The sequence below is a fragment of the Dendrobates tinctorius genome, unplaced genomic scaffold, assembly GCF_039654945.1.
Source record: "Dendrobates tinctorius isolate UK_male_01 unplaced genomic scaffold, ASM3965494v1 ptg000338l, whole genome shotgun sequence".
Lineage (NCBI taxonomy): Eukaryota > Metazoa > Chordata > Amphibia > Anura > Dendrobatidae > Dendrobates > Dendrobates tinctorius.
In genome coordinates, this window is record NW_027362004.1 from 2416923 (window position 1) to 2431249 (window position 14327).

Here is a 14327-nt window from a genome sequence, read left to right on the forward strand (position 1 = left end):
CACCTGTAGTGGGCAATACCTGGACCACATGCTTCAATTTCTTCATCAGAACACACTGCAGACAATCATGAGGAGCTGACTTAAAGGGTCAGGAGCGGCGGAAAATTTGAAAGCGTTCGCTAGACCTGACCCCGCTGAAAATGCGCAGCATACTAGGAGTACAACCTCTCAAGTTCAGCACAAAAATCCCCATTCTGGGGGCGAGGAGGAGATGGAACCGGAGGAATTGACCCTTAAACAAGCCTCTGAGCAGTTGATGCAGGCTATTTCATTGACCAGGACATCTCTGACGGAGAAAGTCGAGGATGTTTATGCGGAGGTGGGGAGACTCCGTCAGGATCTGCAGCCCATGAAGGGGCACATTACGGAGGTGGCGACGAGAGTGTCCAAGGTGGAGGATACCTTTGTACCTATGGAGGCTAAATTAACGAAGGTGGCGGGCTCCATAAACGCTTGGAAGCAGAAGGCGGATGATCTAGAAAGCAGAATGAGCCGAAATAATATCCGTATTGTTGGACTACCTGAGCGCTCGGAAGGTCAGCATCCTGAGCAGTTTCTGGAAGATTGGCTTAAGACCTCCCTGGGGGATGAATTCTCCTCGATGTTCGCCGTTGAGACAGCTCACAGGGTCCCTACAAGATCCCTGCCTCCTAGGGCCCCGCCTCGACCATTCCTGGCACGCCTGCTCAACTGCAAGGACTGAGATACCACTTCGCGTCTTGCACGCCTGAAAAGTCCTATTAAATTCAACAATGCTGTAGTTTCCATCTTTCCGGATTTCTCCGTGGAGCTGCAGAAACAGCGGGCGCAGTTCTTCGAGGTCAAGAAGCGACTCAGAGACAGGAACATTGTATATTCGATGATATATCCGGCCCGGCTCAGAGTTGTCCATGAGGGTTCCTCCGTATTTGTTACATATCCGTCGGAGGCGACTGAATGGCTGCGGTCCCATGGGAGATCCCCTGCAAAGGAGTCCTAATGTGACGGCTGTTACCTCAGATCCTTTCAATCAATGGTCTAATTGGAGCTCTCCCGTTGAGTTCCAAGATACCAGCTATACCGGACGCAGTACTCAGTGATGGTATCCCCTTGTTTATTTTTTGATGGGGGCGTAAGACTGTATGCCTATGTTATTAGGTTCCTGTTTTGCTTTTTCTTTTTCAAAAGTTTTAATTTTTATAGTTGTTTAGATAGAGGCCGACGCCAAATTCTGTTATATATGTCGACACTCTGCACCTGGTTTTGGCGCCACTATGCACCATATCTTGATAGACGGGAATGGGTTCTGAGCTGATTTGTATGACCTGGAATGTGAGAGGCATAAAAACCCCTCGAAAGAAAATTAAGGTGTTCTCACAAATTAGACACTACCGTCCTCACATTGTGGCTCTGGTGGAGACGCACCTGACTAGAGATACAGTTCGGTGGGTACAGAAACCGTGGGTGCAATGGTTTATACATGCTTTTCACACTAGCTACTCAAGGGGAGTTTCTCTGTTAATTCATAAAGATGTTCGGTGGGAGGTCAGGGAGGCCCGGAAGGACCCCGAGGGATGATTTGTGTTCGTGCATGCGCTGATTAACTCTCAGAAATATGTCATTCTTCGTATTTATAATCCCCCTCCGGCCACTATGTCAATTATTCAGAAGGCATTGAGCTTTGCTTTAAATTACCTGGACGCACATGTCATCTGTATGGGAGATTTTAATATGGTCATGAATAGCCATCTTGATTGAGATTGGGTGATTGAGTACAGGGTGGAGTCCCCCCCGGGACACATCCCAACTGTCACAATTCATAGCGGGTAGTGGGTGGCTGGATCTATGGAGAGTGCGCCATCCAGAGACGAGGGAATATACTTGTCATTCCTCCACTAAACGCTCTCTGTCTTGTATAGACTACATTTTTGGGTCTGGCAGTCTGGCGGCGTGGGTGGATGATATTAAACATGGAGGCAGGGGGATTTCGGATCATAGCCCAATTATCCTTAAGCTTAAATATGGGCCATCGACTAATAGAAAAGGGTTCAGCCTCCATGCCATTTTGGCTGAAGTTGATAACACCCCCTGATAGAACAATAGATCAGTTACGCTGCTTCGTGTCGTCCCACCCCGAAATATCAATATATTTTGGGATGCTCTTAAAACCTATTTGCGGGGTTGTCTATCCTCCACGATTTCTCACATTAAACGGGTGACATCGGAGGAGGATGGCGAGATGGAGCGGCGTCTGAAGGACTCAGAGGCAGCCTATATATCGGATCAAACTAATAGTAATAGGGTAGAATGGCTGACCGCTCAAAGGTTATATGCTCAGTACACTGACACCAAAACGAAACGTAAATTATTTTTTGCCCGGCAGTCTTAATTCGAAATGGGGAATCAGGCGAGTAAGTTTCTGGCCTACTTAGTACAACAGCATAACACAACTAATACAATTCTACAGATCCGTGATTCGGGTGGTACTATGGTTTCCTCAACTGAGGAGATACTAAAATGCTTTTCTGATTATTATAGTTGTATAATTCTAAGACGGATGTGGATGGCCCGGAGTGTTTAAATTATTTGCTAGACATAGTTTCCTGCTCTAGGTCCTTCCCAACAGGCCTTTATAGATGCTGAGTTCACTCTGGAGGAGGTAGAGGATGCCATAAAAGACATGGCCTCTGGGAAGGCCCCTGGGCCGGATGGATTCCCTGTGGAGTTATATAGGAAATATCAGGATGTACTGGCGCCACTTTTGTTGACAGTGTTTCGTAGGATTTGGGAGGGGGGATGTATGCCGGAGTCCTTTTATGAGGCCAATATTATAGTTCTTAAGAAGGAGGGGAAGGACCCTTTAGATTGTGGATCTTACAGGCCTATATCACTAGTAAATGTAGATTTGGCCTTGGCCAAGAGAGTAAATTCAGTTATATTAGATCTTGTACACCCTAATCAGACAGGTTTTATGCCGGGTAAGAGCACTTCCATACATGAAGCCCAAGGCCCGGGTCATAGTAAATAACTCCATATCTGAATCATTTTCACTGCATAGGGGAACTCGTCAGGGGTGTCCTCTTTCTCCGGCCCTTTTTGCTCTTGCGGCGCTGGCAATTCGTATAAGATCCTCCCCTGACATTGCTGGTGTAGAAGTAGCAGGTCGAACGGATACCATAGGCCTCTATGCTGACGATATGGTGATATTTATGGACAAAGCAGAGGAGACCCTACCAAGAGTGATTGCTACCATAAATAAATTCAGTAAATACTCTGGCCTATACATAAATTGGCAGAAATCTGCTTTGATGCCTCTTTCCCATGCTCCAATGCCACAACTTGAGACTCTCTCCTTACTGCCCATTGTAACTAGTTTTAAATATTTTGGGGTTCATATCTCTAAGGGCAGTAAATTTGATCTACAACTCAATATACAACCATTGCTGGAGATGGTCAAAGGTAAATTCGCGATTTGGGGTAAACTTCCACTGTCTGTAGCCGGACGTATTAATTTATTTAAGATGATACTACTCCCCAAGCTCAGTTACTTTCTTCAACATAGTGCGGTGGTGGTACCCAAATCCTTTTTTGCTAATCTAAATTCCCACATCACATCCTTTATTTGGGGGAAAGCCAGGCCTAAACTTAAATTAACCACTTTACAAAGGCCGAGGAGGGGCAGTGTTACCCGATTTCTTTTTATATTATCTAGCTGGACAGGCCAAGGCCATAAGTACATGGATGCCTGGAGGTCATCTCCCGAATTCTGAGAGTCATCTTCTTCATGCTGCAGGGACTAGTTGCCCACTGGGTTTTTTAGAAATGAGGAAGATAAATGTCTCCGGACTGTTACCTTTGCTTCGTCTGGCAAGATCGATATGAAGACATTAAGGGGTGGTTAGATTTGGGGATATAGCTGAAATGCTCCTGTGGAATAATGACTACCTCCCGGTGCTACGTGAACATCCATCCGCCGAATTCTGGGTTCAGTATAGTGTCTCTACGATAGGTGATCTATACGATCGTGGAACTTTGGTGTCCTTTGAGCAATTACAGGTTAATCGCAATGTTCCGAGATTCCAGTTTTTCCGTTATTTGCAACTAAGATCAGCCTTTCAAGCGCACGTGAGATGTATGGGTATAGATAATGCCATCTCGTCTCTACCCCTGATAGTGATTCTCAAATCACAGGGCCCTCAGGGTCTCGTCTCCTCTCTATATACATATATGTGGTCAGTGGGGACAGAATGTGCCTTAGATTCCGTTAAGAAGAAATGGGAGAGGCTCATCCCGGATACACAGGGTGACGAATGGGAAGAAATCCTGGAGTAACCAATATGGGTGTCTCCGTCTGCCAACAACAGGATGATACAGTTATATATATTAATCAGTCATATTTGACTCCAACTCGACTCTTTAAGATGGGCCGATACTCGTCATCGGAGTGTTTGAGATGTCATTCAATAGATGCGGACTTTATTCATATGATCTGGTGCTGTCCTGTTGTTGTGCAATACTGGAGGGAGGTGACGTTATTATTAACATCCTTGGTACAAACCCCCAGTTCCTCTTGAGCCACTGATCTGTTTGTTTGGCGTGTGGGATGAGGCGGCATGGGGCCATTTTGGTGGGATTTTTCTACGGGAGACACTGTTCATGGCACAGAAGGTACTAGCATTACGGTGGGTGGTAAATTCGCCTCCTTTTCTTGGGTCCTGGATCACTCTGGTAAATTCGATTATCCCATATGAACGTACAATGTATCAGAATAGAGGGTGCCCGGGTAAATTTAAAAAGATTTGGGATAGGTGGAACTCCTCTCACCTCACTTTGCAGAGCGGAGATGTCGCACAGTAAACTGCTCATTATATAGACGTAGGCTGCGGAATAGTTTATGTTTTGGTAGATGTAGGTAGGGTTTAGAAGCTAGGCAGGTTTTATTACTGGTACAATAACACAACACTACTGTGATTCAATTGATATTATGTTTGCTTTATTTACACACAATTGATGTACATATTTTGCCCCGCGTCTTCATGCTGTCTGAACATATGTATGTTTTGTATCAAGCTTAACACCTTGTACTATACAGTGGGGAAAAAAAGTATTTAGTCAGTCCGCAATAGTGCAAGTTCCACCACTTAAAAAGATGAGAGGCGTCTGTAATTTACATCATAGGTAGACCTCAACTATGGGAGACAAACTGAGAAAAAAAAATCCAGAAAATCACATTGTCTGTTTTTTTTTTCATTTTATTTGCATATTATGGTGGAAAATAAGTATTTGGTCAGAAACAAAATTTCATCTCAATACTGTGATATATCCTTTGTTGGCAATGACAGAGGTCAAACGTTTTCTGTAAGTCTTCACAAGGTTGCCACACACTGTTGTTGGTATGTTGGCCCATTCCTCCATGCAGATCTCCTCTAGAGCAGTGATGTTTTTGGCTTTTCGCTTGGCAACACGGACTTTCAACTCCCTCCAAAGGTTTTCTATAGGGTTGAGATCTGGAGACTGGCTAGGCCACTCCAGGACCTTGAAATGCTTCTTACGAAGCCACTCCTTCGTTGCCCTGGCGGTGTGCTTTGGATCATTGTCATGTTGAAAGACCCAGCCACGTTTCATCTTCAATGCCCTTGCTGATGGAAGGAGGTTTGCACTCAAAATCTCACGATACATGGCCCCATTCATTCTTTCATGTACCCGGATCAGTCGTCCTGGCCCCTTTGCAGAGAAACAGCCCCAAAGCATGATGTTTCCACGACCATGCTGTACAGTAGGTATGGTGTTTGATGGATGCAACTCAGTATTCTTTTTCCTCCAAGCACGACAAGTTGTGTTTCTGCCAAACAGTTCCAGTTTGGTTTCATCAGACCATAGGACATTCTCCCAAAACTCCTCTGGATCATCCAAATGCTCTCTAGCAAACTTCAGACGGGCCCGGACATGTACAGGCTTAAGCAGTGGGACACGTCTGGCACTGCAGGATCTGAGTCCATGGTGGCGTAGTGTGTTACTTATGGTAGGCCTTGTTACATAGGTCCCAGCTCTCTGCAGTTCATTCACTAGGTCCCCCCGCGTGGTTCTGGGATTTTTGCTCACCGTTCTTGTGATCATTCTGACCCCACGGGGTGGGATTTTGCGTGGAGCACCAGATCGAGGGAGATTATCAGTGGTCTTGTATGTCTTCCATTTTCTAATTATTGCTCCCACAGTTGATTTCTTCACTCCAAGCTGGTTGGCTATTGCAGATTCAGTCTTCCCAGCCTGGTGCAGGGCTACAATTTTGATTCTGGTGTCCTTTGACAGCTCTTTGGTCTTCACCATAGTGGAGTTTGGAGTCAGACTGTTTGAGGGTGTGCACAGGTGTCTTTTTATACTGATAACAAGTTTAAACAGGTGCCATTACTACAGGTAATGAGTGGAGGAAAGAGGAGACTCTTAAAGAAGAAGTTACAGGTCTGTGAGAGCCAGAAATCTTGATTGCTTGTTTCTGACCAAATACTTATTTTCCACCATAATATGCAAATAAAATGAAAAAAAAACAGACAATGTGATTTTCTGGATTTTTTTTTCTCAGTTTGTCTCCCATAGTTGAGGTCTACCTATGATGTAAATTACAGACAACTCTCATCTTTTTAAGTGGTGGAACTTGCACTATTGCTGACTGACTAAATACTTTTTTTCCCCACTGTATGTGTGTGTTGTAAAACTGCCTATGGTTTAATAAACGAATTTAAAAAAAAAACAAAAACGCCATATTAGATGTGGCAGAAAGTCAAATAACGCTACTAGTCCTTCATTATTATTGATATTATATATTAAATCCAGCGTTTTGCTTAAACCATGCAGCACCATTGACATACTATTCTTATAGCACCTTTTGTCACAGTATCACTGCAAACATTTTTAACCGCTGGTATTTCTTAGAATATTTTTTATACATACTGTATAAGTGAATCTATATAGCTGCTTTTATTAAAGGGATTTTAATATTATTAGTTTGCCCTGGAACCCCGGACAACACCCTTACCGGGTTGCCTCCGGTTTATCAAAATAGCCACTCACGTGCGCCACATGACCTTCATCAGGCCACCTGATTCACCCCAGTAACTAAATGGCAATATATTAGTTATCCCCGCAGCTATAATAATCCACTAGTCATCAAATTAATAAATAATTGGCTGGCCTCATGACAGAACCATTATAAAAAACCTTATTCATAGAAAAAACCTTTCAGTCAAAAAGTCACTTTACAAAAAAAGTTTTCTTTTATATCTAAAAAAATTTTTTAACAAATGTCCATTTGTCCTCCATGTACTTAATATCTTCACCAGGGTAATTTCAACACTGTTACAAATAGTGATATATCTAAAAAAGAATGAAAGAATTAAAATCAGGGATAATCACAAAAAATTAATTCCCTATGCTTCCATAGATCTACAATATAGCACATACAGAGGAACTTTCACATAACAGTATGTATTTTAAATTAAGCATTTAACCCTTTTGGTTTTAGTGTATTCAGCTCAAAGATCCACTTCAGTTCCTTTTTCTTAAGTATGAGTTCTCTATTCCCACCCCTTCTCTGTATAGGGACCATAATCAATTATTCTAAATCTCAAGTCCCTCTCAGTATGATTACACTCAACAAAGTGTTTCGGGACCGGCAAATCAAGTTTCTTCTTTCTAATAGTATACCGATGTTGGTTTATTCTGGTTTTAAAGTCCCATGTGGTTTCCCCAATATACCACAATTTACAGGGGCATTCCAAGCGATATATCACGTAATCAGAGTTACATGTTAGAAATTGATTTATCTGATAGATTTTAGAGGTTTCATGATGTTAAAAGGTAGAACCCTTTAACATTAGTGGACAATTTATACATATGACAAACATGGGTAGCAACCTGTTCTTTTATTACCCGTCAGTGTAACTTGTAGGTTTCTTTTCAAAGATCCAGTATCAGATTTAACTAGAAAATCTCCAATATTCTTATTCCTTTTATATGCAAATAATGGTGGTACAGTTAGTTCCTCAACATGTGGTAAACACTTACCCAACATACCGCAATGTTTTTTTTATTATAATAGATATATCTTTACTTTCCTCATTATATGTAGTTATAATTTGGATTCTTTTTAAACCTCTTCTCTTCCTGATATCCGACTTAACACCAATTAATTCTTTCCTATCTTTTTTCAAAATTTTCCTTTTTACATTCTCCAACATACATTGAGGATAACCCCTATTCATAAACTTTTTGATCATAGTATCCATAACCGTATCAACTTCATTATCTATTTTAACAATCCTCCTCACTCTCAACAGTTGACTTGGTGGTATAGATCTTATCATACTGCGTGGGTGTTGGCTGTCACATACCAATAAATTATTTTTGTCCGTTTCCTTGACAAACAGTGTGGTGACAAGTTCACCTCCCATTTGTTTTATTAAAACATTCAAAAACTGTAAAGGTACTGTCAAACTAAGCGATATCGGTTTTTTATAATGGTCATGAGGCAGCCAATTATTTATTAATTTGATGACTAGTGGATTATTATAGCTGCGGGGATAACTAATATATTGCCATTTAGTTACTGGGGTGAATCAGGTGGCCTGATGAAGGTCATGTGGCGCACGTGAGTGGCTATTTGGATAAACCGGAGGCAACCCGGTAAGGGTGTTGTCTGGGGTTCCAGGGCAAGCTAATAATATTAAAATCCCTTTATAAAAGCAGCTATATAGATTTACTTATATGTATAAAATATATTCTAAGGAATACCAGCGGTTAAAAAAGTTTGCAGCGATATTGTGACAAAAGGTGCTATAAGAATAGTATGTTAATGGTGCTGCATGGTTTAACCCCTTCACCCCCAAGGGTGGATTGCACGTTCATGACCGGGCCAATTTTTAGAATTCTGACCACTGTACCTTTATGAGGTCATAACTCTGGAAAGCTTCCTTGGATCACGGTGATTCTGACATTGTTTTCTCGTGACATATTGTACTTCATGTTAGTGGTAAAATTTCATTCAAATAACTTGCGTTTATTTGTGAGAAAAACGGAAATTTGGCGAAAATAAACATTTCCCACATGTTTACTTTACATCAGCACAATTTTGGAACCAAAATTTTTTTTGTTAGGAAGTTATAAGGGTTAAAAGTTAACCAGTGATTTCTCATTTTTACAACACCATTTTATTTTTTAGGACCACATCACATTTGAAGCCACTTTGAGGGGTCTATATGATAGAAAATACCCAAAAGTGACACCATTCTAAAAACTGCACCCCTTAAGGTGCTCAAAACCACATTCAAGAAGTTTATTAACCCTTTAGGTGCGTCACAGGAATTTTTTTGAATATTTAAAAAAAATGAACATCTAACTTTTTTTCACAAAAAAAATACTTCAGGTTCAATTTTTTTTATTTTACCAAGGGTAACAGGAGAAATTGGACTGCAAAAGTTATTGTACAATTTGTCCTGAGTACGCTGATAGCTTATATGTGGGGGGGAACGACTGTTTCGGCGCATGGCAGAGCTCAGAATGGAAGGAGCGCCGTTTGACTTTTTGAATGCAAAATTGGCTGGAATTCAGATCGGACGCCATGTCACGGTTGGAGAGTCCCTGATGTACCAAAACAGTGGAAACCCCCCACAAATGACACCATTTTGGAAACTAGACCCCCTAAGGAACTTATCTAGATGTGTGGTGAGAACTTTGAACCCCCAAGGGCTTCACAGAAGTTTATAACATACAGCCGTACAATTAAAAAATCATATTTTTTCCACAAAAATGATCTTTTCACCCTCAATTCTTATTTTTCCAAGGGTAACAGGACCCTAAAAGTTATTGTGCAATTTGTCCTGAGTACGCTGATACCCCACATGTGGGGGTAAACCACTATTTGGGCGCATGGCAGAGCTCGGAAGGGAAGCAGTGCCATTTGACGTTTTTGGCTGGAATTGAGATCGGACACCATGTCGCGATTGGAAAACTCCTGATGTACAAAACAGTGGAAACCCTCCACAAATGACACCATTTTGGAAACTAGACCCCCTAAGGAACTTATCTAGATGTGTGGTGAGCACTTTGAACCCCCCCCAGTGCTTCACAGAAGTTAATAACGCCCGGGCGTGAAAATAAAAAATTCGTATTACCGCGTGCGGTAAAATTGATAAAGCGGTTTTATTCTTCGGGTCAGTACGGTTACAGCGATACCTCATTTAGGTCGTTTTTTTGTTTTGTCGGTTTTATGCAATGAAAACTATTTTATATAAAAAATAATTATTTTTGCATCGCTTTATTCTGCGAGCTATAACTTTTTAATTTTTTCGCTGATGATGCTGTGTGGTGGCTCGTTTTTTTGCGGGACAAGATGACGTTTTCAGCGGTACCATGGATATTTATATGCGTCTTTTTGATTGCGCATTATTACACTTTTTGTTTGGCGGTATGATAATAAATCATTATTTTTTGTTTCGTTTTTTATTTTTATTTTTTAAGGGGTTCGCTAAAGGGGTTAACTAATGGGACAGTTTTATAGGGCGGGTCGCTACGGACGCGGCGATACCAAATATGTGTACTTTTATTGTTTTTTTTTTTATTTCCAAAAAATGGATTTATTTGGCGATTTATTTATTTATTTTTAAATTTATTTTTACACTTTTTTTTATTTTTTTTTTTAACTTTTTTAAATAATCCCAGGTGGGACATCACTGTCCTGTGACAGATCGCTGATCTGTCACATCACAGATCACTGTGACAGATCAGCAATCTGTCACAGGCAGTGCAGAAGGCTTCCTCATGCCTGCGCTTTGCAGGCACTGAGGAAGCCAGCTTCCTGCAGGCCCCCGAAGGCCCCCGTCGCCATCTTGGATTCGGGGGCCTGCAGGAAAGGAGCCCCCCCGCAGCAGCGCTGCACATTGCGCTGCCGTGGGGGGCTCAGGGAAGCACGGAGTGAGCCCCCTCCCTGCCGATGCTTCCCTTTAACCCCCGGTACACCGCGATCATGTTTGATCGTGGTGTGCAAGGGGTTAACGTGTCGGGGGCGGTCCGTGACCGCCCCTGACACATAGTGCCGGGTGTCGGCTGTGATAATCAGCTGACACCCGGCCGCGATCAGCGGCGCTCACCACGTGGGCGCCGCTGATCGCGGTAGACGTACTATCCCGTCCATGGGCATAGGGGCCCAGGTCCCATGGACGGGATAGTACGTCGGATGGCAGAAAGGGGTTAAGCAAAACGCTGGATTTAATATATAATATCAATAATAATGAATGACTAGTATCGTTATTTGACCTTCTGCCACACATAATATGGTGTTTTTGAAGTAATGAATACACCAAAGCGCCTGTGCAGAGAAGGAAAATGCCACACACGCTCTCCTATTGGCTGGCTAAACATGACAGAGCTGATGACTCATAGCACATGCGCAGTAGAGCTATAGGAACGCCAGATACAGCCTTTTCAGTGTTCATGGCATCCTCCATGTGGTGGTATGTAAACTAAAGGGATTAGATGAGACACTGTAGTACTGTATAATTAATGATTAAGTAAATTGCTACAAGAGAACGGTGAGTGCCATCCTGTTTCCTTTTCTTACAATGATTAATGAGCAATCACATAAATACTATTGAGATGGAGCTTAATATAAAGCATAAAGATTGTGACAAGCGCATTGCACTTTTTGAACTATTTGCACATATGCATCCTATTGACTATAATGAAAGAAATTGTATGCACTTAAATGTATTGCTGTAATATAAAATGATTGACACTATTAAGAGATTGTTATACGGTCTATAAAAAGACACTTTTTTGTTATACCCACTGCTTGAGAAAGGCTCGCTTGAGCCGAAACGTTGCCTTGATATGTGGGCTGAATAAAACTCACTACCACTTGAAAAGAGTTACTATGGAGTCATGTCTTTATTTGGAATGAATATTGGATATTGTGGCTGAAAACGGGACTTTCTGCCAGGGGCCAGGCACCCGAAGCTAAGTACTGTGCTGTTTCCCCTTATATATATATATATATATATATATATATATATATATATATATATATATATATATATATATATATATATATATATACAGTATATATATATATACAGTATATATATATATATACAGTATATATATATATATATATATATATATATATATATAAATTGATTTTTCTTTAACTTTGGAAATCCCCCACCCTGACTGCAAAGAATGGGGAAAAAATTATTTTTATAATTTTTTTTTTTTTTACTAAGTGGTTAACAACGGAGATTTGCTTTGCTATAATTTTTATTATTTTGATCACTGTGATAAGGTCTAGCACAGTGATCAAAAGGAACCAGTAGGAAAAATTCCCTATTGTTGCTGGGTACTGGCCAGCGGATTTCAGCAGGCGCCCTGCACATGCGCCTTCCGCTTTTTTTTCACCTGTGAGATGACTCGGAGGGCCGGGGAACAGATCAGGAGGTATTGGAGGGGGCTTGGGGACCCCATTTCTCTCTTCTCCATGTTAGATCATATCAAAGGCGAGAGAAATTATTTTTAAATCACTTTTTTTTTTTTTTTTTTTTTTTTATTGCCATTATTCGGTGAATAGCTGTGAACAGGGAACAGTCAAAAAAGGCCCTGATCATGTCAGTTGGACCCTGGAGATTGTCTAATGTTGGCGGGCGCTATACCCTTATTTTTCAACGCCGTTATAGTGACGCTCCGGATTAAGTACCTTAACTGCCACAGTTAAAAGGCATATGGGTGGTTAAGGGGTTGAAAACCTCCAGTTGTTTAAATTATTTTTATTATTCAAACATCTCGATTTAAAATGTTGATTAAAATTAACTTTGTTCATAGAACGACCCCTGTAAAGCAAAATCATGTACATGTACGATGGGGGATGCGATACCATACCACGTTCCTCCGTACATGTATGTGATTGTGCAGTTTCGTGTGGTAACACTTTAAAGCAATGATAGTTAAATAAAGAGTGCGGTCTCCTACTCATGAGACATGCAGCTTGCTGGCAAAGGACCGATTTGCTTTGGTATGACCTGGCGTTCACTGTAATTGCTTTGCCATTACAGGCAGACCAATCACAGTGAACCAGGAGGTTGGTTTTGCCTATTTTCATGGCTCTGATCTTTTTCAGGGTTGTCGTCGAGAAGACTAGAGCCGGCTGACAGGTGCTGCAGGAGGGTTTTCCTCCTGCTTCAGTCATGATTGGTCATATCACTGTTGATAGCAAGAGCGACATCTAGATAGGTCCTCATGGTCATCATGGCAGCCTCCAGTTGGGTATTGGCCTCAGGCTCCCCCAGCTCGGGTGGCCTGTTAAAGAGAATCTGTCAGCACAGACTGACTGATCAAACCAAATGCATTTGCTATGTAAATCTGAAGACAGCTGGAGATAGAAGGTGAAACACCGAATTCAGGGATGTGTCTCTTGTCAAAGTGTGTACTGCTGTTTACTACTAACTGAAGGATTTATTACTAAGAGATTAACATCACTGGACTCCACTAGTCAGGCAATGCCCCTATCCCTGTGATAAGCACCTCACTGTCTATGGACTTGGTACATTGAGAGCATGGTGTGGGCGGGGTTAGCTTTCTCAGATCTGCTGCATTCTAAGTCTAAAGGCCCCTTTACATTTAGCGATGCACCAACGATCCGACCCGGTCAGGATCGCTGGTGCATCGCTAAATGATCGCTAGTGAGCTGTCACACAGGCAGACCTCACAGTGATGCAGCAGCGACGCAGGGCACGATACTCACCTTTCATACACAGCGATCCTGACGTCCTCCCGCCCGCCTCCATGCGTCGCTCGTCAGCACCAGCAGGAAGCGCCCGACGAGAAATGGAGCCGGACATTCTCGCGCGATCAGCGATGGACAGCAGGGGGAGCCGGTCGGAGGTATGTATCACACATAGCGATATCACTAGTGATATCGCTATAACGTCGCAAAATCGGTGGCGTTATATATATATATCGCTATGTGTGAAACCCCCTTAAAAGCTCTGGTTGTGTAAGAATGGCTGCACCCAGTAATCTGTCATCGTTGGATTCAGCTTCTCTTTACCTACATTATGCTGCTCTCAGGTGAATTAGCGAAACCTGCTGACCAGATTACCTTTAAAAAGATCCTGTGGTGCACCTATGTTTTATAGTGTCCGTTTGGTAACGTAGAGGTTCCTTTTTATTAATTTGGGACAAAAAACCTTATCTGCATCTTGTGCTTATGACCAGCACTGCAAGCGCTTGTTCTGGAGCTAGATCAAATGTATTTTAGCCAGCCTATTATATAATATTCTTTTCTAAATGTCATATCTGATCATGTC

At 42.0% G+C, this 14327-nt stretch overlaps 1 protein-coding gene across 4 annotated transcripts in view; it reads left to right on the top strand.

Moving 5' to 3' along the window:
* Positions 1 to 14327, top strand: part of LOC141074858 (uncharacterized) — a 120701-nt gene that overhangs the window by 54858 nt on the left and 51516 nt on the right. The gene's annotated exons all lie outside the window — the stretch shown is intronic.